The following is a 27,624-nucleotide window of genomic DNA, read 5'->3' as shown; positions in this document are numbered from 1 at the left end:
CAACATTGTAAGCTATAAACTTATAGCTTACAAACTATATTTGTGTCCCACATATAAGAGACCATAAAAAGGTTAAGCAACAGAACCCCAGGTGACTGCATTTAGCCAGACATTGTTCAATATAAAATAGAGGTAGCCATGGAGAAATTACCTTTCAATAATCAGAGGACTCTTTCTAGTAGAACTCAACCTGGAAGGGGTTCTCTTCCAGCAAAAGACATGGAAATCCATATGAAACTTTATACTACTTCTAGTGGACAGCCTCTAAAATGGCCTCAAGTGATCCCCACCTCCTGGTATTCACACCTTTAAGTAACGTAGAGAGACCCCACCTCTACAAAAATAATTTAAAAATATTAGCCAAGCATGGTGGCACACGCTTATGGTCCCAGCTACTTAGAAGGCTGAGGTGGGAGGATCGCCTGAGCCCAGGAGGTAGAGGCTTCAGAGAACTAGATTGTGCTAATGCACTCCAGCCTGGATGACAGAGTGAGATTCTGTCTCAGAAAAGAAGGAAATATATAGAGCTATGAAAATGTATATATTTAGCATCATGGGCACTGCTGAGTTTGGCCCATGTGCCACCAAAAACAGAAATACTGAATTTCTGCAATTAAACAGCCCCAATCCAAGGCTAAATATGTATTGACATGATCTAAGTCTGAGAAATGAAGCAAAAGGAAAGGATTCAAACAAAATTCCAGAAAATCTTAAGTGAGAAGAATTAGAAATAAAACCAGAGTACCACTGTACTTATGTCTAAATATCAATTAAAGTGTGTGGTTCATATAGCAAGAATCCCAGAACCAAACTGTAATGTCTTTCTACCATGACGTGAGTACCTAAACAGCAATCTATTATATTAGCCTGGGTATGATATAAAAAGAGAGCTAACCTGTGTATAAATGCCTGCTATGTGACAGGCAGTCTTTCAAGGGCTTTACCTATCATCAGCGACCTCATGAGGCAGATTCAATTATTATCCTCACATTGCAAATGAGAAAATTGAAGCACAGAAACTTTAAATAACTTGCCCAAGCACCCAGCTAGGGTGACCAGGGTAGGGCCAGGATTTATACACGTGTAGCCTTTGGAATTCTTGCTGCTAACACTATGCTGAGATACGTTTCTGATGAACCTCTTTGTGGAATGGTGAATAAAGGAGCTGAAGGCTGTAAACGAAGGACACTGCTTAGCTTTCCCGAGAGTGTAAAAGACAAGAGAAGAGCTCACCCTTTGGGAAACCTAGACGGAGGGTAGGCTGGACTTCTATTACTTCTCGAGATCTGCTCTCTGCCCCTATCCACCCAGCTCTGTTCTCTGGAAAACTGAATGATATGAAGTGCAACAACTTTCTCTCTCGTCTCAGTTTCTTGTTGGATTTGGTAAACAGGAGGCCAAATGAAGCAATGTGGGAATTTGTTACCAATGAAAGGCACCTCAATTCCTTGACTACCACAACACTGTCTAATTTTCTTTCTTCTCAAATTGTTTATTCTGGTTCATCAAAATTTTGACTAAAATGCCAGCTACATATAATGCATTTTCCTTATCAGTACATATTCCCTAAAGGAGCTATTTCACTTCTGAACATTATACAAATTAACAATTACTTTCAACAGCATAAATACACGTAATGTTAGCTTCCCTAGGGCCACCAGAGAGCTGTCATGTATGAACTGCAACAACTTTCTTGTCCTCTGGCTTTCTGTTTAGATTTGGCCAACAGGAGGCCAAATGAAACTGTATACAGATTTATTACCAATGAAAGCCACCCAAATTTCAACAGTGGTAACAAGGGGAGGCCTGCAACTCCCCGTTTATTGGGTCATCGTGGATTGGTTGCATCCCCTCTAGAAGATCTGTGCTCCTGCCTGGCAGCTTTGTCTTAGAGCTACCTGCTCCAGGACCTGGTAACCACTCTCTACCTCTGCTCTTTAAGTCCCATGCTTGGGAGCTAGTTCTGATGGTATTGTACTATCCCTCATGGGTCCCCTAACCCTGCCCCTCTGTACATTTTATTACAATCCCTTTATTAAACTCTCTTCTCCCCTTTGAATGTGTCAACTGCCTTCCACTGTGACACTGGGTAGGTCTTAAGGTTTACCTACCACATCTAAGAACCTTGCCTAGAGGTTCAGAGGAAGGAAGATTTCAAAAGTAGCACTGTTTAGTGTTACCCACATTATCTTCTCATTCTGTCCCTCTGGGTCTTGAACCAAGCTTTCTTGGAGAGACGGACATAGGGCTCCAATATGAAAAGGTGTATTATCAGAGGTGAGTAAGAAAACAAAACAAGAGGCAACCTGGCAGCCAACTGGACAATTGTAATAGGTACTCAGGGGCACCTTGCAGACAAGCCCAGAGCTCTGTAAATATAAAAATTAACATTTGTAGAGCTGTTTCTCCAGCTCTTTTGCTAGAAAGGACTATAAACCAGAGAATATTGTCATTGTGACCAATTTCCCATGATTATGATCTCAACTGATATGACCCAGGGGAAACTAATGTATGTATTTATGCTGTTGAAAGTAATTGTTAATTTGTATAATGTTCAGAAGTAAAATAGCTCCTTTAGGTATGCTGATAAGGAAAATATATTATACATATGTTGACAAAAAAAGCCAAACTCTAAAAATATTTGAAAAAGTGTGTTCTGAGCCAAATGTGAGGACCTGTGACCCAGCCTCAGGAGGTCATGAAAACAAGACCTTAAGGTAGGTGGGTTACAGCTTGATTCTATAAATTTTTGGAAGATAGAAATTATAGACAGAGACACAAATCAACACATATAAGATATACATTACTTCGGCCCATGAAGGTGAGACATCTCAAAGCAAGAGCTTCAGCTCATAGTTGGGTTCAAAGATTTCCTGATTGGCAAACAGTTGAGAGAATTAAGTTTTGCCTAAAGAGTTGAAGTCAGTAGAAAGAAATGCTTCGTGTTAAGATAAAGGGGGTTGTGGACTCCGAGGCTCTTGTTATGTAGATGAAGCCTCCAGATAACAGGCTGAGAGAGAATAGATGGTACATGTCTCTTATTAGATCTTAAAAGGTGCCAGACACTTAGTTAAATCAATCTTGGATCAGGAAAAGACCTGGAAAGGAAAGGGATTCTCTACAGAATGCCGTTTTCCCCACCTCAAGAAGTGATTTTGCAAGGCTATTCCAAAATATGTCAAATAAATATATTTTGGGGTAAAATACTTTGATTTCCTTTAGAGCCTGCTATCTGTCATGTGATGTTATACCAGAGTCAGGTTTGAGTTGGTATCTAACTGCTACAAAAAGTCTGTTTAGTCAGTCTTAGGATGTCTGTTTTAACGTTAAAGCTGGTCAGTTGTGTCTGAACTCCAAAAGAGAAGAGATTATAATAAAGCATGTCTGATCACCCCATCCCCTCATTGTTTCCTGTCATGGCCTGAACTACTTTTTCAGGTTTCTTCGGAATCCCTTTGGCTGAGAGGGGAATCCATTCAGTCAGCTGCAGAGCTTAGAGTGTTATTTCTGGTTTACACACAGCTGGCATTTTAGTCAAAATTCTGATGAACAAAAATAAACAATTTGAGAAGAAAGAGAATTAGAGAGTTGGTGTTATGGTAGTCAAGGACTTTAGGTGTCATTCACTGGTAGTGGATCTCCACATAAATCATGTGAAGAAGGCCACTATTAGTTATTCCATTGAACAGCAGGAGCTGGAGCATGAAAAGGGTAACCATCAGTTCAAGTTCATTCAGAAATCCTTGACTCTACTGTCTCAGCCTCACTCTGAAATACATTTTCATAGGCCAAGGATCAGCAAACTTCAACCAGCAATCCAAATCTACCTCCATGCCTATCTTTATAAATAAAGTTTTATTAGAACACAGCTATACCCAGTTGTTTACATATTATCTATGGCTGCTTTCCACACTGTGTCAGAGTCGAGTGGCTACAATAGAGACTGTATGACCCACAAAACCTAAATTATTTGCTCTCTGGACCTTTACATAAAATATTTTGTGACCCCTAATCTAGACCACCAATAGTTTTGTTTCTTCCTGCCCTTCTTAAAATTCTGATCACAGGCCGGGCGCGGTGGCTCAAGCCTGTAATCCCAGCACTTTGGGAGGACGAGGCGGGCGGATCACAAGGTCAGGAGATCGAGACCATCCTGGCTAACATGGTGAAACCCCGTCTCTACTAAAAATACAAAAAGTTAGCCGGGCTTGGTGGCGGGCACCTGTAGTCCCAGCTAATCAGGAGGCTGAGGCAGGAGAATGGTGTGAACCTGGGAGGCGGAGTCTGCAGTGAGCCGAGATTGCGCCACTGCACTCTAGCCTGGGCGACAAAGCGAGACTCCGTCTCAAAATAAATAAATAAATAAATAAATAAATAAATTCTGATCACAAAATATCAAATAGTAACTTTCTCTTTCTTCCTTCTTCCCCTTAGACTCTGTAGAGATAGATTATCTGTACACTGTGAAACTTGACTGAACAACTCAGAAACAGCAGGACGGAAAAGGACAGGATCTGTGTCCACCTAGTTCAAAAGGAAATGATTTTACTTTCTCTAAGCTTTTGTTGGTCACAAGAATCCCTTCACGCTCTAAAACTATGAATGCGAAGAGTCTGAATTATAAGTTTTGTAAATAACTACTGTTGTGTGTTGAGAAAAAAAATGACTTCTTTAAAAAAATTACTGAAGCAATGAAGTAATTGTCTCAAAACTGCCCTTTCAGATGAATCTTCCTACTCATACCAATATCACACCCAAGGCATTAAAAATTTCTCCTGTCTAGTGATCTAGAGCTAGAGATATCACATGGATAAGAAAAAAGCTATGAAAAAATAGTAATAGAAATAACTCTGTATTATAATAAAATTTATGTAAAATTTGAAATATGAACTATACATTTGTAGACATGCATATAAAACTGCATGAGAAAGATAAGCATGGAATTTCAGAAAGAGGAATGTCTGATTGGGGAAGGAAGGGGAATATGATCTGGAATGGGTACGTGGGAAACTTCAACTATAACTTATAACTTTTTAATGGGTAATAGAGAAAAGATGTTTATTTTTTTCACTCATTCATTCATTTTTTCATTTAAACTTATTGTGTCTATGAGGTTTTTTAAGTATAAAATGTAAACTCCTTAGTCATTGCTGGCCATCTATAAACTCTTCCAGTCTCATTTGCCGGCACCCTCTCCCTCAGCCATGCTAACCTATAAGCTTCAACTATTCCTTATTTCCACTTTGAGTACTTCTTCTCTGGCAATTTTCCTAACACTGCTATCCAATCTGCAAACTTTTTCCCTTATCCTCTTCCTATCCCTAATGTTTTACATATTTCATGGCATTTCCAGCACACAAAAATTGTTCTTTTTTTTTTTGAGCAACTATGATGCCTGTTCTCTAAGGCAACATTAGGCTCCTAGCAAAGAAGCTATAGATGATAAACTCTTCAAAAGAATGGGCTCTATGTTGCACATGTCTGTAACTCCCATAATGACTCTTAGATTTTGGATCCTCAGCAGAGAACGATAGCTTAATAGATATTCTAAAAGTATTTAAAATCCCATTAGATTATGGCTTTGGTCCTTTCCCTTTGGTTCAATGGGTTTGGTACAGTCAAGGCTCCCGGGGCTGCAGATGTCCACAGAACCCCAGTTGTTGCATACCATCCTCAGGAGATGATCTCTTGAGGGAATAGTCCCTGTACAAAAGAAGCTTGGCTGGGCACGGTGGCTCACGTTTGTAATCCCAGCACTTGGGAGGTCAAGGCAGGTGGATCATGAGGTCAAAATTTTGAGACCAGCCTGGCCAACACAATGAAACCCTGTCTCTAATAAAAATACAAAAATTAGCTGGGCATGGTGGCAGGCACCTGTAATCCGAGCTACTTGGGAGGCTAAGGCAGGAGAATCGCTTGAACCCAGGAGGCGGAGGTTGCAGTCAGTGGAGATGGTGCCACTCACTCCAGCCTGGGCAACAAAGCTAGACTCTGTCTCAAAAAAAAATAAATAAATAAAATAGGAAGCTTCCTAGGGTTGCTTGGCTCCATTTTGTGTCCTTCTGTGTTTTGTCCTTCTGAAAATGTCTCTCTAGAGAATAATGATGTCAGAGAAGATGGCATAATAAGAAGCACCGAGAATCCATCATTCCAATAAACAAAAATTGTACTGACAAAAACTGTTTGAACTATTTTGCAAAGGTGGAGTCTATTTGAATGCTTACAGCATCTGGGCAAAAGCTTCGCTGGTAAACTGCAATTAACAGAGAATCTTAAAGGAAGCAAGAGGAAAGCTACTCATTACATCTAAGTAATTTTTAATAAAATTATTCATTTATCATCCAAGAAACCTTGGAAGCCAGACGATCGTGGGTTGATACACTCAAAGTTTTAAAAGGAAAAAAAAAAAAAACTATCAACCAAGAATGTTATATATGACAAAACTGTCATTCAAAAATAAAGAAGAAATCAAGACATTCTCAGATTTTAATAAAAAGGTTGAGAGAGTACATTACTACTAGGCCTGCCCTTCAAAAAATTATAAAAGGAGTCCATCAAGTTGAAATAAAGGGAAGCTAGACAGCAACTAGAAACTGTGTGATGAAATAAAGATCTCTGGTAAAAAAAAAATAAGTACAAGCAATTACAAAAGCTAGTATTATTGTATTTTTGGTTTACAAATCCACTTTTTATATTCTACATTATTTAAAAGATAAATTCATAAAAACAATTGTTAATCTGTTACTGAGCACACAATATGTAAAGACACAATCTGTAACACCAATAACAGGAAGAGGTGAAGAGTAAAACTGTGTAGGAGCAGAGTTTTTGTATACTATTAAAGTTGTACAAACAAACCAGTGTTATAACTTTAGGATGTTAAGGGGAATCTCTATGGTAATTGCAAAGAAAATGTCTATATATACAAAAAGAAATAAGACAAAAATGTTGCAACATTAAAAAATTAACTAAACACAAAATAAGGCAGTATAGAGGAAATAAGGGACAAAAATGCTTTAAGACATGAAAAAAAAAACAAAATGGCAGAAGTCTCTCTTCATTAATAACGACTTTAAGTGTAATTGGATTAAACTGTCCAATCAAAAGCCAGAGATTTTCAGAATAGAGTAAAAAAGAAGAACATGATCTCACTTTATGCTATCCATAAGAGGCTCACTTTACATCTGTAGATACAAATAGGTTGAAACTGATAAGATGCAAAAATCTAGTCTATGCAAATTATGACCAAAAGAGAATTGGGATAGTAATACTAATATTAAATAAAATATTGGCAGGCTGAGGCAGGCAGATCATGAGGTCAAGAGATCAAGACCATCCTAGCCAACATGGTGAAACCCTGTCTCTACTAAAAATACAAAAATTAGCTGGGCGTGATGGTGCACACCTATAGTTCCAGCTACTCAGGAGGCTGAGGCAGGAGAATTGCTTGAACCTGGGAGGTGGTTGCAGTGAGCTGAGATCGCGCCACTGCACTCCAGCCTCGCAACAGAGCGAGACTCTGTCTCAAAAAAAAAAAAAATTAAATAAGATAGACTTTAAATCAAATGAGGTAACAACAGACACAAAAAATGATATATTAACAAAAGATTCAATATAGCAAGAAGATATCACAATTATAAACATTTATGCACTAATAACAAGATGTGAAGAAATTGGAACCTTCTTGCACTGCTGGTGGGAATGTAAAATGGTACAGCCACTGTGAAAAACAGTTTGGCAGTTTTACAAATGATTAAACACAGAACTACTATATGACTTAATGAGGCAGGAGAATAGGGTCTGAAGGCAGAGAACCTAAAGCCGATTTGCACTGACTTCCTAGAACTGAATGGAAAGGAAAACCCCATCCCTCCCCACCTAAGTAAGGAAAGAATAGGAGGCTGCTTCCTTTGCAACGCCCACCTTTCCGCTGCGTCACACATGAAAAATGGAAAGTAACTCTGATCGGTCCCCTTCCACAACCAATCAGACTTGGTCATGGGCCAAGTCTTTACTTACAAAGGGTATAACAAAGCAACCAATGGGAAACCTCTAGAGGATATTTAAACCCAAGAAAATTCAGTAACCAGCCCTCTTGACCCACTTGCTCATGCTTATTCCCACTCTGTGGAATGTATTTTCGTTTCAGTAAATCTGCTTTCTTTGCTTCATTCTTTTGTTGCTTTGTTTGTGCATTTTGTCCAATTCTTTGTTCAAAATGCCAAGAACCTGGACAATTCATAGTCAAGAACCTCCACCAGTAATACCAGCAATTCTACTCCTAGGTGTGTGTGTGTACATATATTTCTCCAATATATACCTCCAAGATATATACATCTATATATAGATACATAGATATATCTCCAAAATAATTGAAAGTAGGGAATTAAACAGATATTTATATACTAATATTCATAACAGCATTATTCATAATAGTTAATAGGTAGAAATGACCCAAATGTCCATTAATAAATGAATAAACAAAATGTGTGTGTGTATATATATATATATATACACACAGAGACACACACACACACGCACATTGGAATATTATTCAGCTTTTAAAAAGGCATGAACTTCTGATATATGCTACAACATGAATATACCTTGAAAGCACTGTGCTTAGCAAAATAAGCCAGCACAAGACAAATATTGTACAATCCCACCTACATGAGGTACATAGACTAGGAAAAGGTAGAATAGTGGTTATCAGGGACTGGGGGGAGAGAGAATGGGGATTTTGAAAAAAATAAACAGTTTTTATTGAGGATGATGAAAAATTTCTGAATATAAATAGTGGGGATGATTACACAACATTATGAATATACTTAAAGCTACCAAATTTTATGCTTATGAACGGTTACAATGATAAATAGTGTGTTATGTTATGTCATATAAAATAATAAATAGTATGTTGTATATATTTTACCACCATTTTATTTTAAAAAAGGTGTCTCTGGAGACAACTCAGGAGCAGAAGAGACAGCTTCACAGCATAAGCAGATCACCCCGATATGGGGAATGAAAGGTCTGAGGCGGGTGGAGTTTGAGAAAATGTTGTAATTGCTTAGAAAACAAAAGTCCTCCTTACCATCCCTGTCCAGATCCTGGCAGAATGTGTACAAAAACACATCTTAATCTGAATCCATCCACAACATAGAATAATGATGATACTATGCTTCGAAGAGCTAACAGCAAATCTATATACAAGTTAACGGTAGATAACATGCTATAATACATTGATTTTTGGTACAAAAGTCAATTTTATTGTGGAATGGAAAGGCTTGTCCCCATTCCTGGACAAGTCACCAAAAGATAGACGAATGATGGCAGATCAACTGCAAAAGAGTGTGTTATCAAGCTGTTAGAATTGGTTTTTGAATCCAGTAAACCTTCCCACCTTAGCCTATTTACTAGCCATATCTCCAGCCTCTAGCAGAATGTTGGCACCACTTAGAGACTCAAAAAATATCTCTTGAATGAAGAAATGGCTTCCACTTTAAACTCCTAAAATAGATAATAGTATATTTATGCCCATATAGATAGTATTTGATGAAGTCACTTATGTATAGCTGTGCTCTTGGTATATATGTCTTGAATAACTTCCTAATGTAGGAAATGGGTGACACCAGTTGGAATCCTTCCCAGAGAGAACATTAGGGGGCGAACCCCTCTAGATGCTGTTAAAATTAATTAGTTAGGTTCAGTAGTAACTGGACTTTGGTCTTTATCTCGGTGTAACATCAGTATCCACTTGTCAATTACAGCTTGCATTGATTCCATCATGAGATACTTTTGCATATTTAAAATTCAATAATTTTGTTTTCATTTTTATTAAAAACAATCTTTAAACAGTACTGAAGCAAAAGAATTAATTTGTGCTCATGCCTGTATATAGTAACAATGCAAGGATAACAATGATTAAAGATCCTGAAAGGAAGGAGAGAGGACTAGGAAAAGGCTTCTGTAATGAATAAGCGTAATTCTCATTTACCCTTAGAATTGAAGTCCATTTCAACCATAAGAAGAAAATGCTCGTTTTATCTATATAACATTCCATTATTGCTATCTCACCTGCAATCTATGTCATAAAACTTTAAGGGTGAAAAGTTTTAAGCTATATTCAGAAATCAGGAAGATCCTGCATAAACAGAAGGAACAGGTAGGTTCACACAAACAGGCACATATATCGGCAAGCTGACATGTACAAATATAGACACCATCCAAAGAGGGCTGTAAGGAGAAAACCATGTCAAAGCTGCTAAATTATTCATCACCTGTTCTGCAGAGTGAACACTATCAGGTAATGATCTGTAATTATTAATAAATAATTTAAACTTTAATAGCTCTGAAATGAAATGCTTAATTGCATCACAACATAATTAATGGAATTAGCTGCAATGTTTAAAATGAGAAATTCTTTTGTCAGTCTTTCTTTTTCACATTTTCCTTCTTCCAGATTCTGGTAACCCAGAGGATAAACAGAATGATTAAACTTTAAGTGTGTGTTTGGTGATGTGTGTGTGTGTTTGTGTGTGTGTGTTTCAGCATGGGGATGTGTGTGTGGTTTTGTTCTGCAATTCTGGATATTGAAGGCATTCTAGGAAGCAGAGAAGTGGACTTGGCTAACTCATCTCTGTCAGTAACCCTAGCAGTGATTTCCCTGCAGGTTGGTGCAGTATTTTATTCAGTAAACAGAGAGCACATACCATGCCCCAACCTTTGTGGTAGGCATGGAGGAGGGGATGGTTTGAAAGGAAAGGAAAGCGTGGTGGCTACAAACATATATAAGATGAACTCCTGGCCCTTTGGGGTTTATGATCTCCTGGAGAAACAATAGTTATTAGAGGCAAAATACTGACTCTAGTTTACAATTTTTTGGTAAAACTGTAAAGGACTGAGACTAGGATCATGAAGACAAAGATCACTACGTACAAGATTGAAGTTTGTAGGCCCCAATAGCTCATGGGGCTCCAGGTGCCACCCAGCCCCTGGCTCCATTAACTTTGTCACTGTTGGGCCCATAGTGGGTCATAGAACTCTGAATATACCCACTTTAGCACTGGACTTCCAGACTTCCCCTACGTTCCCTTCTTTCTGGGAGTCCAGGCTCTCTCCTCATCTTTACTATATCCTCCCAAATCATATAGGCCCTTATATCTTGGCAAGCCTTGAAGGAGACCCCAAGTCGAGAAACGATAAGGAAAGTCAGATTTGAGAAGGACAGAGCTCACTGGGAATGTGTTCCCCTGAAAGGGGAGAGTCAGGCAGGAATGAGTAAGCAGAGACGAAACAGCAAGGATTCTACCAAGTGGGGCAGAAGGAAAGGCAAGAGCAAAGGATAAGAGGGATAGCAAATGTGTTCCACGGGAAGGTCCAGAGGGTGGCTGAGAGTTTCGGATGCAACATCCACGTCTAGCAGATTCTGTGCCAGGTGATTTTCTAGGTACTTTACAGACATTTACTCCCTTAATGTCTCAATAATCCTATGAAAAAATCATTACCACTATCATGATGCCTATTTTACCAATGAGGAAACTGAAGCACAAAACAACTAAGTGATTTGCGCAGGGACACACAGCTAGTTGGCAGTGGGACTAAGAATGGAACCCAGTAAGAATGGCTCCTGTGTCCACTCGGTTGCATTCTGTGCTTCTCTGAGTTTTAGCAGTCTAAATTTACAAAGGAGAAAATGGAAGTTTACATGAGAAACTCTAAGACTTATCCAAGGCCAAGTACTATGCAACTCTACCCAAGGGTGACTTGGTCTCAACTCTTCACCACCAGTGGTTGTATTCTGTCCACAGCCTTCTTCCCATGTCATCAGAGTGGAAGTTTAACAGTGAAAAGGAGACCTAGCCTGACTAACTTCATTTTGCTTCTAACCATCACCCATTATATCTCTTAGGTGAACTGCTTTTGTTTATCTCTGCATGTAGGCCAAGCTAACTATAGGAGGCATTTAGTTTGTAGTTTAACTTTAAAGCAAGGATAATAGTAGTCCTTTCCCAAAACTAACTCCTGGAGAAATAAGGGTGTACACACGCATCACAATTTTATGTTAAAATTTCACAGGAGCATTGTGATCAGACCAAGGATAAAGAAGTTTACCCTCATTGCTGCTTAGGTGTGTGTGGTCATCAGTCACCTTTTGACATTAACCCCCTCCCTCTTCCCCTTTCCCCTAACATAAAAGGAGCCCCAAATTAGCTGTGGTTCTTTAGGATGCTAGTCCACCATCTTCTCAGTGTGCTGGCTCTCTGAAATAGTCACTTTCCTTGCCCCAGTACCCAATCTCTCGATTTATTGGCTGTCATGCAGCACATAGTATGAGCTTTGCACTTGGCCACAGAAGGCATGTGCATGCTTCCCCATCATGCAGATTTGGGCTTGGCCCTGGGGCTTGTGTTGGCCGATGGGATGTTAGTGGACATGACTTGAGCAAAGGGCTGAAATGTGCTTGTGTGGTTCGGCACACTCATTTGTGTTGCCTTTCTCCATGAGTAGAATATAATCTAAGTAGCCACTTCTTCTAAGAAGTTATAAGACAAGTAGAGCAAACCTGGACCCAGTTCTCTACTTGAAATCAGAGTTGACCAAGCACAACACAGATGAGTTGACCCACGGTGATCTGCAGTGTCTCCAGGGACCCACAGATCCTTAACCTGAATGAGAGATACCCCAGCTGACCTGCGTACTGGTGTGCACGGACATAAAAGCTTATGGTTATATGCCATTGGCATTTTGTGGTTGTTTGTTATGTAGCATTATTGTGACAACAGCTGACTAACACTGCTCTACCACTCCACCCTCAGTCATTCTCAGATATAGACACTTAATTCTTTTCCATATTAGTTACAGTGGCCGCTTCAAGACAAGTTCCCAAGCTCTTATGCCAACCAGATGGCTTCCCTCAAGCACTCTGTTATAAAAATTCTGGAATAACCACAGCATAGCTAACAGTACAGCTGGGATCCAAATCCATCTTTTTGACTCAGAATCCTGTATCTCAGCCACTGAATTAGAGACCCCATCAAATATGAATGAACCTCTGCCCAAGTCCCCAGCTGCAAGTGCCTGCCAAGGGCTTCAGGCTATAGCCCTCAGCCTCGCGATTTATCTATACTACCTCTAAGTCACTCACAGTTCCTTATTTTACCTCTTATTTATCTGAAAGCCTGTTTAGTTCTATGCCTGGACTCCTACTCTTTATCTAGCCCTGAAATACAGATAGCTCAGTTTGAGATAACTTTCCATATTCAGTTTCAGCATCATCTCTGAGATGCAACTTCTAGTATTCCCTCTTTAGTTCAAACACACTTTGGTCTTAGGTGAGAAGCTTTGTTGCCTATAAAATTGCTCCCGGCCTGGCTCCTCTCTCATTCATCTAGTTCAGGGGATGAGAGATCTTAAGCAGAGATAAAAGCTCAACTCAAACTCAGATTCTACGCAGAGTATTTAGCACATTGACAGCTAAATCAACAACCTTTATATATGGTCAAAAGGGTTTTGGGTCATGCAACAATGGGGTAGGCCTGTTTGGGAGAAGCCAGGATAGAGAATACAATTCAGCAGATACCACAAGAGCAGTATGATCTGTCATACTTATGTGCAGGCAAGAACCAAAAGTCAGCAGGCTGGATCCAGATTCTGGAAGACTAGAAGGAGACTAGGCATGGCACCTATGAAACAGGACTGGGAGTTCCACCATATTACCCAGTGGGTTCGGCTGGTATGGCTACAGGGGAACTGGTTTGGCCAAGGCAGGGGCAAGGGTAAAGATTATGAGACACCACATTGTGGCAGGGACCTTGCCATCCTGCCTTACTTTTCCACACTGGCCATTTCACCCTGGCAGATGACAGAGGTCGATGTGAGTGAGCCAGACCGTCTCTAGAGGCACCTGCCTGTCCTATCTGGTCACAACCAGTCCCCACAACCCATTGTTTTCAGCATGGCTGGGATTATTTTCTCACATTTCCATACACTTTTATATTTATATTTATAGTACCACACTCAATCATTTTAATTCTAGCTTTTAGTGCCAAAAGGTAAAAGAGATTATTGGACTTCTTTTTCGCTGTATCCATCAGAATCATATTTCCCTTTCCCTTCTTCTCAGTCATCAACAAATTATTATTATTGTTATTACTATTATTATGAAAAGAAGACTATATGTAGGTCCAAGATTATATCTAATTTAAGGTATGCTTCAAATATGCTGCACATATTACCCCACAAGATCTATTTTCTATCTGTTTGTATAAAATAAGCTACTGGAGGGTAGATGAGATTTTTCCTAGGGTTATCCTAAGAATAGATAGTGTTTAGAATTCAGTCCTCAGCCACTCTTTAGCAGTATTAGTTCAATCAATTCAGTTACAGCTACCCTGACCCTATTAGACTGCAATTATTCACTTAAACAAACATAACCCCTTTACTGGCATATCAGAATTGGACCTTTGAGAGGTTCTAGTCCAAACTCTTTAGTGGTATGGAAACTGAGGTTCAGAAAAAGAAAGTTGCTTGGTGGTCTGGAGGTTCCACAGGGCCTCTTTTGTTGTTGGGCAGTGGGGGGGCTGGTGGGAGAGGGTAGTGTAGTTTTTAGGAGCTTGGGCTTTGCAGGTAGAAAGCTTAAGTTTGAATTCTACCTCTGACACTCACTAGCCTTGGGCAACTTAACCTCTCTAAACTGCAGATTTCCCATTTGTAAAATGGGGCTAAAATGATATCTCTCTTACAGGACTACTGTGATCTTTAAATAAGATAACTCATTTGACATCTTTACCATAATACCTGGCCAACTATAAGATTTTAATAAATATTAGTTGTTTATGCAAAGCATGTAATGTGTACAGGGGAGGGTGACCAGGATGCTAAGTAGGTTGAAACCAAGCCTTAAAGACAAGAGGGTTTTTGTTTGTTTGTTTTAAGAATGGAGATGCTTAGCTTCAAGATAAAAGGGGAAGAGATCACCTTTGTTTCTTTTTTTTTTTTTTTTTTTTTTTTTTTGAGACATAGTCTCGCTCTGCTCAGGCTGGAGTACAGCAGCGCAATCTCAGCTCACTGCAACCTCTGCCTCCCGGGTCAAGCGATTCTCTTGCTTCAGCCTCTTGAGTAGCTGGGATTACTGGCGTGCGCCACCGCACCCGACTAATTTTTGTATTTTTAGTAGAGGCGGGGTTTCACCATATTGGTCAGGCTGGTCTCAAACTTCTGACCTCGTGATCCACCTACCTCAGCCTCCCAAAGTGCTGGGATTACAGGCGTAAGCCACGGTGCCCAGCCTGAGACCACCTTAATTAAACATTTTAGGGACTATTCTTTTCAAAGGGCTTAAAGGTATTCTCTTGGCTCCAGAGGACAGAGTCGATGCCCACAGCTTTGATCAGGTTACTCAATGATTAAAACCTTCAAGAATTCTTGATTATCTGTGGGAACAAATCCAGTAAATCATCCATGATCCTTGGTGATTTGGCCCTTGCAACAGTTTCCAACCTCTGTTCTTATTACTTCCCTTCATGGACTTTGTGCCTCTGTCAAATGGAACTATTTACTCATCCAACCTATGGTTTCTTCTTTTCACATCTTTAACCATTTTGTTGTTGCTTTGCTCTGATTATTTCCACTTATCAAATCTCATTTCCTCTCCAAACCTCCTGACCCATATCCCGAAATAACTTTGCACCCCTGTGGTCTCCCGTAGCATTCATTCATGCTTCTGTGGTGCCTGGGCCTATATATGTTAGCTTATTTTGGTTAATGCATCCCTCACCAGTCTGTGAGCAATGTGAGGACAGGCTCCGGCCCTAATCTCTTCCTCTCTGGTTCCCCAGCAGTGTCTGACACAGTCTCTGGAAACCACAGAAGTTCTTGGAGTTGGTTACAGCTGCATTTCCCACTGGCTCTTCCAGTTACAAACTTTGACTTGAAGACATTTCCTAAACCTCTGTACCCCTAGCCCTCCTCTATGAACTGGGAGTCATAGAACCTACTTTTGGACTGGGCATAGGCTTCTAGAAACTGAATTCCTGCCTTGGCCCCCAAAGCCACCCTGTTTAGTTCTTTTTTTTTTTTTTTTTTTTTTTTTTTTTTTGAGACGGAGTCTCGCTCAGTCGCCCAGGCTGGAGTGCAGTGGCGCGATCTCGGCTCACTGCAAGCTCCGCCTCCCGGGTTCACGCCATTCTCCTGCCTCAGCCTCCCGAGTAGCTGGGACTACAGGCGCCCGCTACCACGCCCGGCTAATTTTTTGTATTTTTAGTAGAGACGGGGTTTCACCGTGTTAGCCAGGATGGTCTCGATCTCCTGACTTTGTGATCCGCCCGCCTCGGCCTCCCAAAGTGCTGGGATTACAGGCGTGAGCCACCGCGCCCGGCCCCCTGTTTAGTTCTTGAGTTCACTCTTTACTCCTAGCTGAGGCCTCTATCCAAATACTTCTTGACTCTGCCTTGGTAAACTGGGCAGAGGTATGCATAAATCTCATGTGTACCTGCACACCCATTCTTCACTCTGAAAGTCTATGTCGGAGTTAGATGTGAGCAGATTACTCATGCCCTCTGTCTCTAGGTCCACCTTTAACACCCAGCCCCTCAAAAACCACACAAAAGGTGAATGAAGCAGATGGAAAAAGAAAATATTGAAGTGAATAATTTGTTCTTCTTTGATAAAGAGCTACTCCCCTATAGCAAGGCCTAATTTTATGTTCTTTATCAACTTCCTCTGTGTGTGTGTGTGTGTGTGTGTGTGTGTGTATACTCTGCATCGTTAATATGGACAGTTTGATTTGGGTAAATATAATAAGATTACTATGATTATTAAATGAGATAATTAATGTAAAGTAGCCTTTACAACACAGTGGTAGGAAGCAGAAATTTAAGTCATGTTACTTTTCTTCCTTACTTTGTCTTCATAGGCACTTAAGATATGTCTCTTGCTTAGATGAACTGGTGACTACTGAGTGAAAATGAACTAGAGCCAGTGGTTAGGAGTCACGTGAAAGCAGATTCAGCTCAATACTGGGAGATCTTCCAAAACCAAAAATTGCCCCCAGAGGAAGGGGCTCTTCTGAACTAATGAATTCACCCATTGGAGGTCCTCAGGAAGAGGTCAACCAAGCACTTGTCAGCAATACTGTAGCAGACAACCATTTTTTTAAAAGGGGCATTGGTCTGGTGTTCTGCTTCCAGGATTCTTGGATTTGGACAGGAAAATAAGCCTGGATCATCCAGGGACCAAGGCTCATCTAACAAGAATCCCTGGAGCAACATTTGGTTTGGTTACCTTTTTGCACGTACCTATCTCAAGTAAGTGCTCTTCCATAACCTTTAACTTCAACCAAATAAATCTGCCTAGTGTCTTCTAAAAGCTGAGTGTCCTTTTTTTTTTTTTTTTTTTGAGACAGTGAGACAGTCTCACTCTGTCATCCAGGCTGGAGTGCAGTGGCATAATCTTGGCTCACTGCAGCCTCTGCCTCTCGGGTTTTAAGCAATTCTCCTGCCTCTGCCTCCCGAGTAGCTGGGACTACATGTGCACACCACCATGCCTGGCTAATTTTTGTATTTTTGGTAGAGACTGGGTTTCACCATGTTGGCCAGGCTGGTCTCAAACTCCTGGCCTCAAGTGATCCACCCACCTCAGCTTCCCAAAGTGCTAGGATTCCAGGTGTGAGCCACCATGCCCAGCCACTGATTGAACTTTCACATGCTGTGCCTTTTCCACTATCTGACATGCCTTCTCTGTTTCTTTTCATCAATCTTCATTGTACTCTATTGAAGACCCAACTAAAAGTTCAGTTTCTTTGGTGATGTCTTCTGAAATTACACATCCATTGCACTTTGAAATCTGAATGTTGACATCCTCCCAAAATTTATGTGGTGGAACCTAATACCCATTGTGATAGTATTAAGAGGTGGAGCCTTTGGGGAGTGATTGGGTCATGAGGGTTTCACCCTCATTAATGGGATTAATGTCTTCCTAAAAGAGGCTTGAGGCTGGGCATAGTGGCTTACGCCTGTAATCTCAGCACTTTGGGAGGCTGAGGTGGCAGGATCACGAAGTCAGGAGTACGAAAGCAGCCTGGCCAATATGGTGAAACCTTGTCTCTACTGAAAATACAAAAAAAAAAAAAAAAAAAAAAAAAAAAAAAAGCCATGCATGGTGGCACACGCCTGTAGTCCCAGCTGCTTGAGAGGCTGAGGCAAGAGAATCGCTTGAACCCAGGAGGCGGAGGTTGCAATGAGCTGAGATCACACCACTGCACTCCAACCTGGGTGACAGAGTGAAATGCCATCTCAAAAAAAAAAAAAAAAAAAGAAAAGGCTTGAGTGAGCTCCCTTCCCCTTTCCACCATATGAGGTACCAGCAAGAAAACACTATCTTTGAAGCAGACAGTGGGCCCTCACTAGACATCAAATCAACTGGTGCCTTGATATTGGACTTTCCAGCCTCCAGAGCTGTGAGCGATAAATTCCTGTTGCTTATAAATTACTTAGTCTAAGGTATTTTGTTATAGAAGCCTGAATGGACTCAGAAAAAATTCTACGACTTTCTGTCTTCAAAATAAACCCATCATCTGTCCTCTGCTCTTCTCCCCCATGGCTACATGGGGTCCCAACTACCATCATTATCTCTTTCCTAGATTACTGCAATGCTTCCTAACAAGTGCCTTGTTTTGCTTCTATCTCCTGGGGCCAGGCATTACAAGCAGAATAATCCTTTTAGAACTCAGAAGGTCATGCCACTTTTTTTTTCTCAAAATCCTGCAACTGTTTCACATTTTCCTGGGAGTCAAAGCCAAAATCGTTCTGGTTCCCTGCAGAACCCTACAGGACCTGGCCTCCAGTTACCATTTGGGCCTTTTCTCCTACTTGCTCACCTTCTGCTCTGTTTCAACATCCCCCTTGCAAAGCTTTCCTTAAAACCACTGGTTGGACGCCCCTTCTAACTGAGATGCTCCCTCTAGATCAGTGCAGTCATCATCCCCACTTCTTTCAAGTCTTCACTCACCTACTTCCTTCTAATTGAGGCCTACGCTGATGGCCCCTGCTATGGGTTGAATGTTGTGTCTTCCCTAATACTTTAATACTTTGAATCCTAATCCTCAATGATGGTATGTGGAGGTGGGGCCCTTAGGAGGTGATTTGGTCATGAGGGTGCAATTCTCATGAATGGAATTAGTGCTCTTGTAAGAAAAGAAAGAGACTAGAGCCCTCTCTGGGCCACATGAGTATACAATGCAAAGGTGACTGTCTTCAAACACCCAATCTGCTGGCACCCTGATCTTTGACCTCCGAGACTCCTAAACTATAAAACTAAATATTCGTCATTTAAGCCATCCAGTTAATGGTATTCTTGTTATAACAACCCAAGCTGATTAAGACATCTCCCCATGTTTAAAAGTTCAGTCCATCCCCTTACCATCTTATATTACATTATTAACACATTTATTATGTTTGCTTTCATTATTTAATGTTTCCTATTTTTAAATGCTGTTCTTCTAAGTAATTGGTAAGCTTCTAAAAGATAGGAACTCTCTCCTATTAATCTTTTAGCATGTATCATATATTCTCAAACTTAAAAGCTCACTTAGATTTATTGCTAAGACGATCTCATGAAAATGAAGCAGCTGTTTTGGGGTGACTGGTTTAAGCAAGAAAAACTCATTCTTTGAGCCTTTGGTAGGAAAGCAGGGCCATCCTAGTGAGTCAGCATTTATTGAGCACCTAGTGTTAGCCGACTTCTGCCCCAGGCTCTAAGAGAGAACTTGCTAAACCACCCTATCTTCCTGTGAAAAAAAGATTGAACCAATGATATGGATCATCCAGGGCTTTGTATTTTCCTGTGCCCAAATTTCCCAAACTAGTATGGTTGCATTACCTGGACAATTTAGAAACATATGTCTGTAGGAGATGACAAAGACTCTTTGCTTGGCAAGACATTAGTGAGACTTCTAGCCCTTCTCCTAGCTCAAGGCTACACTTCCTTCTAAAGATTGATTCCGTTTAGCGAAATAACTCTCCCAAGTCAGTTTAGCCAGAACTGCCCATCTTCAATATTGAATCATCCTCAATATCTGATCAGGCTCCTCCTCCTTTACCATCTTCCAGGTGGCCTGTTGATATGGTTTGGATGTGCGTCCCCTCCAAATCTCATGTTGAAGCATGATTCCTAGTGTTGGAGGTGGGGCCTAGTGGGAGGTGTTAGGGTGGTTTGGGGCCCTCTCTGCAGTAATCAGTGAGTTCTTGTTTTCTTAGTTCACTGGAGAGCTGGTTGTTAAAAAGAGCCTGGTACATCGTCCACTCTTAATTGCTCCCTCTCTGGACATGTGACACATCAGCTTGCCCTTTGCCTCTCGCCATGAGTGAAAGCTTCCTGAGGCCTTACCAGGACCTAAGCAGATGCTGGGGTCATCCTTGTACAGCCTGCAGAACCATGTGCCAAATAAACCTCTTTTCTTTATAAATTATCCAGCCTCAGATATTCATTTATAGCAACACAAAATAGACTAATAAACCTGCCTTCAGCAAGAATTTTGTCAAACTTAACCAGAATCTTCCTCACTCTTGGTATTTCCTCGTAATTTTTCACCCACTGACCCCCACACTGCTTCTTGGCTATAAATTCCCACTTGCCTAATGCTATGTCTGGAGTTAAGCTCAATCTCTTTCCCCCACTACAAGACCCCATTACAGTGCTTATAACTATCACAATGGTTCTGAATAAAGTCTTCTTTAACATGCCTTAAGTATCACTGAATATTTTTTTCTATAGCAGAGGAGGGTTATATATTTTCTGAATTGTTAACTCTGGATAATTGTTTGAAATGTCATTGCTATTGAAACCCTAAGTCAAATTCAGTTGCCTGGGGCATATGATCAGAGCCTCATTTTATGAGTGTTGGTTAAACAGAGGCTATCAGAAAGATGAAAGTAAGAAATTATTCTGCCTGTGGAAACATGCTTTCATTTCCTGGGAAGAATACACAGTTGTCCCACCCAACTGAGCTAATTCTAAAACTGTGAGAAAAAGAAGCAAAGGATCTCAGTGGACCATGTTCTATATGAACTTTGTCTGCCTTGCCAGAATGCTCTGACACTGCTTCTCATCCTGGCCCATTTTCTGCCTCCAGAGGGTCCTCTGTACACCAGGATATAGGATTTCTTCCCCACAAAGCTCTGCATTCCAACTGACTTCTTGGTTTCCACAGAATAGACTGAAGTTTAGGCAAGACACAGAAGATTACTAATGGAGCAGCTACTTGTATGTGCAGGAATTAACATGCTATTATTAATAATTAGAGGAAACATTTATTAAGCACAAGGAAAATATTTGACGCAGACCAGGTGCAATAGCTCATGCCAGTTATCTCAGCATTTTGGAAGGCCAAGGCAGATCACTTGAGCCCAGGAGTTCCAGACCATCCTGAGCAACATGGTGAAAACCTCACCTCTACAAAAAATTCAAAAATTAGTGGGGTGTGGTGGCATGAACCTGTAGTCCCAGCTACTCAGAAGACTGAGATGAGAGGATCACCTCAGCCCAGGAGGTTGAGGCTGCAGTGACCCGTAATCGTGTCACTGCAACTGAACAATTGTCTCACAAAAAATTTTTTTTGACACAGACACATCACAAAAATAAGGGCAGTTTCAACCCCATACCCAGTGAATTTAAAACTTACATTCTGCTTCTGCAAAGCTGCCACTGCAGAACTGCCTGACCCCCAAGATACAGTTCCAAGACCTCTGACAGTTGTCATTTTGGTTCAGGCAGTCTCTTGTTGAATGGCTCTAAGTTGCTTGACCTCTCTGGAGTTTGTGATTTGGGATTTATTTATTTATTTATTTATTTATTTAATTTATTGAGACAGAGTCTCACTCTGTTGCCCAGGTTGAAGTACAGCATCGTCTTGGCTCACTGCAGCCTCCGTCTCCCAGGTTCAGGCAATTCTCCTGCCTCAGCCTCCTGAGTAGCTGGGACTACAGGCATGCACCACCACACCCAGCTAATTTTTGTGTTTTTAGTAGAGATGGGGTTTCATCATGTTGGCCAGGCTGGTCCCAAACTCCTGACCTCAAATGATCCACCTGCCTCGGCCTCCCAAAGTGCTGGGATTACAGGCATGAGCCAATGTGCCAGGCCAGTTTGTGATTTTTAAACACTTTGTTTAAATAGCTATCACGCATGTATATGAAAACAAAATGAACTCCCCCCCTCCAATATATGCAAAAACCTAGTACTTTGCTCAATGACCTGTGAATGTCCACCCTCAACCTCCACTGCCTGCATTCCCCAAACCTCTTGGTCAGACTCAACGTCTGCCTCCAGCTTTCACACTGCTGTCTAGACCTGGCTTCTCAGCTGCCAAGGACCAGACAGGAGTGTCTTACATTCCTACACGCCTTGTCTGGCAGTTATGATGTCTCCCAGGGCACATTCCATACCACTCTATTTCAAAGTGTATCACTTTATGTTATTCTTATTTCCTGATTTGCTTGCGTTACTCAGTAGACTGTGAGATCCTCAAGGACAGAGAACATGTTTTATTCATCTTTGTTTTTCTTACAGTGCTTATTATGATGCCTGGTCAGAATAGGTCTCAATAAATGCAGGTTGAATGAATGTCCCTCTGAAAATTGCCAGCATGTACGCAGTCAGTCTTCCAGTGGACTCCTGATGGCTTCCTGGGTTTGTTTGTTTGTTTGTTTGTTTCCCTAAGCCCCTATGCTTTAGTTCTGGGTTGAAACAGAAGGGATAAGTTTGCACAAAAGCAGTAAAGTGCTTAAATCAATGATTCATATAGTGGCCACTGAGTAAATGCACGTTGACGAATGAATGCCTGACAAATGGAATTGCTGATGAATGAAGGAGATTTTATGGCCCCTCCTGTCTAGAGCAGCCACTTCTAACTTTCTTCCTAAGCTTAATGCTGCCTCCTGCCACTGCCCACTTAGTAATCCATGGGTAGACACCCGCAGGCTGATGTGCCTAGCTTTAAAAATACCTTTTCTGTGCCAAGGCCACCTGATTCATAAGGGTGACCAAGTGGCTTCTCTGTGTCCTAGGCCATCAGGCACCTTCAGCTATCCTAGTAATCCAAGGAACGTCTTATTAGTAGGACCAGAATGAAGTCCAGATTCAGAGAGTTGGACACACAGGTATACACAAAAAATTAAAGGGCCACAAGCCTCCCCCAGGTTGTGTGACTTCTCTAAGAAGTGCTTCCTATGCTTTTGTGTCTCTTAACCCTTGAATATCAGCCAGTCACTAACTCTCAAAGGCTTTCATCACAACCTCTTTCACCTACCTCCTCCCTCATCTTTTCCCAAGGAAAAAGAGTGAGTTCTAATATGGAGATAGCAACAGAGAAACCTGCAGGAAAAGTAATAGAAGACCTCGCGTATTCCATCAGTTCCACAGTGTGACCTTGAAATAAGAAAAACAAAACCACAAAGTGCTCTTAATAATTATTAGGTTCTTATCATGAGCAAGGCATAGAGTTTTAAATGTAGTATCTCATTTCATACTTTTAATAATCACTTGGAGTAGTTGACATTCTCCCCATTTTGCAGTTGAGAAAAGTAATTTTTAAAGACGAGATTTTTGCAGATGAGAACTCACTGTTTTGCTAACAGTTAAGCAGGTGATGAAAAGCAAAGATAAGTCTTGCTTAATAGCCTCATAGTGGCCTCCTGTGCATAGCAATTGCCCTCGGCAAACATTGCCCTCAACTCTATCCTGAGTCACGATACTTGATCATTTCCTAGTTCCAGATACGAGTACTCGTCTTGGTTGAGTTAGTTTTCCGCTAAGTTGAGAAATGGAAAGCTATTGCTTTTGAAACCACACAGCTCTTCTGTCACTGCTCATGTTAGCCTTCATGCTCAACATTCCTCAGAATTCTTGAAGTCTTCTCCCCAAAATTCTCTGCTCCGGAGTACAGCTCTCCAACTCCCAGCCCACTCTTTTCCTTGGGGCCCCATGCCCAAAGGCTGTTTCCTCCAAGGAAGTCTTGAGTGACCTGGGCCCTCAATTCTAACCCATTAGAAGACTGGCCAACGTACTGCAAAAATTTCCAGTAAGTAGCTGAAAATTTTCTAATACGTAGCTGAAGTCACTCCCTTCTGGCTTGTGATACCATATCTAAACCCATAAAATGAATTCTTTACTACTGGGCCTTTTATGCACTATTAACAATTCTTTCAATATTGACACACCTTTCCTTCAAGTTTAAAACTGTGATTTTCATACCATATGTACTCAAAAACGGCAAAGGAAAGAGAGAAGCAGGAAGATGGGAGGGAAGGAGAGAGGACAAGGATGGGAAGGGAAATTCATGCAGGTAAGTTTTCCTTCTCTTCCTTGTAGGAAAACAGTAATTTGGATTTCTCATTATATGAGCCTCTTATTTTCCTGCACAAAGTAGTTCTATCCTATTCGTTCTGGAGTAGAAAAAAGATGCTGCACAGCCACACACCCTGCCAGTTTGGGATGCAGAAATGATAGGGGACTATCTCAGCAACACAGCAGGAGGAGTGCATGTCGGCGGAATGCAATCAGCCAACGTCAAGTCCAGCGAGGAAAACTCGAGTTAACAATGCCCCTCTGCTTGCAAAAATTGTAGTGGCTGGAAAGGAAAAATGCATTTGAGAATATAGTCAGTAATAAAGTGGCTTCACTGGGAGGCAAGTTATGAGAAGAGAGACATTGTGAGTTTGATAATAGGGTTTAAGGTCCAAGGGTCTTCCTGACAGAGACAAGGAAATTCAAGGTGGGAGCTGCCACTGAGGGACAGTGTAGTGCAATGGAAAGAGCCCAGGCCTTGGATAGATCCTGGATAGAAGTCAACCCCATCGCATTTGGTGGACTAAGCAAATTCCTTACCTTGCATCAGACTCAAATTCTGGGTCTCTAAAATAACAATAATATTTACCTTGGAGGGTGGCTTGATGATTAAATGAGTTAATATCTGAACAGTTTCTGCTAAATATTAGTTGTTTAGTAGATGTGCCCTTATTTTCCCCTTGAAACCAGGCATAAATGTTGTTTTCCCACCTTAGCACCACGTGAGACAGAATTGTAAAGTAGAGAGATGAACAGTTGGAGCTAAAGAAAAACTGAAGGGCATCTAATTCAATCCTCTCATCGTATAAAGGCAAAAAGAAAAGTCCAGTTTAATAACATGGTAGAAAACTTCCCAAAACCCAAAGTGATGGTGTTTATGTGTAACAGTTCAGATAGTAGGAGACCCAAGGGGCTATTCTGGGGCAAGAGGTCCCTTCCTGTTTCTCAGGCTCCTTTAGGATCCCATCCCCAGCACACAAATCCTATTGCTTCTGTAGACGCATTTGATGTGGCTACAACACACACCACTTTAAGTTTGGATGGTGATAGCCATCCTTAGGACGAAGGTGGTCTCAAGATATGGTGGGTTATTTCCACTTCATGGTGCTGAGACACCACATTAAGAGATCTGAAGCCACTGTTTGGGAACCAGCTTTGAAACTTACAAGCTATCAGACCTCAAATAATTTAACTGACTGCTCTAAATCTCATCTTCAAATTTGGAAATAATTATATTACCAACCTCACAAGGTTTATTTTAGAATCAAATGAGATCATACACATATCAGAGGTGACAGGTGATTTTTTTCAAATTGCAGAAGTCTTGTAAATTATAAAGTACCAGGCAAATGCCATCAGGATAAACATTTTAGCATGAAGCTTGATTCAGAGTGTCTAACTGCAAATCAAATGGCCCAGAATTTCAAACTTTAGGTGGTCTTGGTGACTGTTGTTTTAAACAATAAATGAAATACTTGTCAAAGAAGAAGAGATAGAAAGAAGCAAAACAATTCAATGATTTCTTTCATGCCCACTAAGAAGCTTATTTTGTATCCTGAGGTGTATTTCAACACCATCAGGTTTCGTTCTCTGTGTTTGTAACACACCTGGCACATCCCCAGTCCTCAAGGCACTTTTGAGACAGATTGAACCTCCTGTTTTATTGCTGTGGCTGGCTCACCAGCCACTGCCCTTGTGTCTTTATTGCCCAAGGAAGCACAGGTGTTGCTGGGTCCCACATGGACTGGATCCTCCTGTGAGACCCACTGACCAAATAGTTGGCCCATACTGAATTCCCCAGGCCACGGCCCATTTGGGGTGGAAGGTCACCCTTCCCAGTAAGGAGATTGCAGTGGTAACAGGTGTTAATAAATGCAGCTCCATGGCCAGCGGCTGGCTTGGAACATTTTATTAGGCAATCACATATTTTCATTAGTGACGGTGATGAAGCACTTAGGTTTTTATGGGGTGTTTTAATGTTTCATTTTGCCACCATACTTTATTATTGCACCAGCCTATTGCCTGCTGGGGCAGGTCTTGCCCGGTCTTTTCTTCTGTGCAGAACGCCTTCCAGACATTTCCTTTCCCCATGCTTCAGTCATAAGATTACCTCCCATCTGCTTAAAGAGACAGCAGGGCCATTAAAGGCCATGAAGTCAATGACAAACCTAGCTCATAATTTTTATGTCCTTGTTATAACCTGACACCCCCCAGAATGTTATCACGAAGTTAATGGTTTAAGTGAAGCAGGAAAAATCAAGACAGTCTCACAGTGGACGCCTGGCTCTTGGTTTGCGACACTGACTAGGCTGAAACTGCTTGGGGAATAGGAAGTGGCAACTTCTCTCTGCTACCTGTAGAAATGAACTGAGAAATGTAGTGTTAGAAAGGTCGTTGGAGGTTATCAAATCACCACACCTCCTCTCATTTGACACAGGAGGGACCTGGAACCTAGGGTGGAAGGTGACCGGCCCAAGGTCACACAGGATGGAAATTCAGACTTCCAAGTCCCAGATCAAGGTTTGTCTCCTGGGCTATGCTATCTTCACATCAGGCAAGGTTCAAGCTCTGAGCTTCAGGAGGCTCAAAAGAAACAGTCTCCATCAGAGGCTATCAGAGGAGACTTAAAGGATTCACCAGCTTATCCACCGCTGGATTTAGCAGATGAGGAAATGGAGTCTCTGCTGCCAGTCAAACCAGTTCCCAAGCCAGACAAAAAACACCGTCTATTCATAGGGGAGCAAGAAGCCTGGCATGACTGGGGCCCCCATAAGGAATGTGATCTCTTTATGAAGTACTTACAGTTCCTAGTACAAAGTTATCTCAAAACATTTGCAAAATTCTATTTCTGTGCCATTGTGGGTTACATATAAAATTATAGATGAATTATTGCAATAACAACTCTGCATTTTCCGGACGGTGGCAAGTCAAGAGAGCCAACGCTTTACAGTCAAAAAAGCAAGGGTTCAATTCCTGAATCTACCCTGTACCAATAGGATGATCTTGATTCTCAGTTTCCTAATCTGTAAAATGGAGATAAAATCCTCCACCTTAACGTATTGAGAGAATTAGGCCAGGCAATGTGTGTGAAAAGCTTTGCTGCCAGCACAAAACCACAAAATATATGGTAGTTACTGTAATTAGTATAATCACAAATAGAAAGAAAAGAATTAGGATTGTGGTATATGTGACTTTCAGATCCCCTTCATAATCAATGGTTTCTTTCATTCTTACATGCTTAAATGGAACTATAATGGACATGAAGAAGTTATAAGAGCCCCTTGA

This window comes from Pan paniscus, chromosome 7 (assembly GCF_029289425.2).
Source record: "Pan paniscus chromosome 7, NHGRI_mPanPan1-v2.0_pri, whole genome shotgun sequence".
In the NCBI taxonomy this organism is placed as follows: domain Eukaryota; kingdom Metazoa; phylum Chordata; class Mammalia; order Primates; family Hominidae; genus Pan; species Pan paniscus.
The sequence above is the reverse complement of the archived record's forward strand: the minus strand, read 5'-3'. Positions refer to the sequence as shown.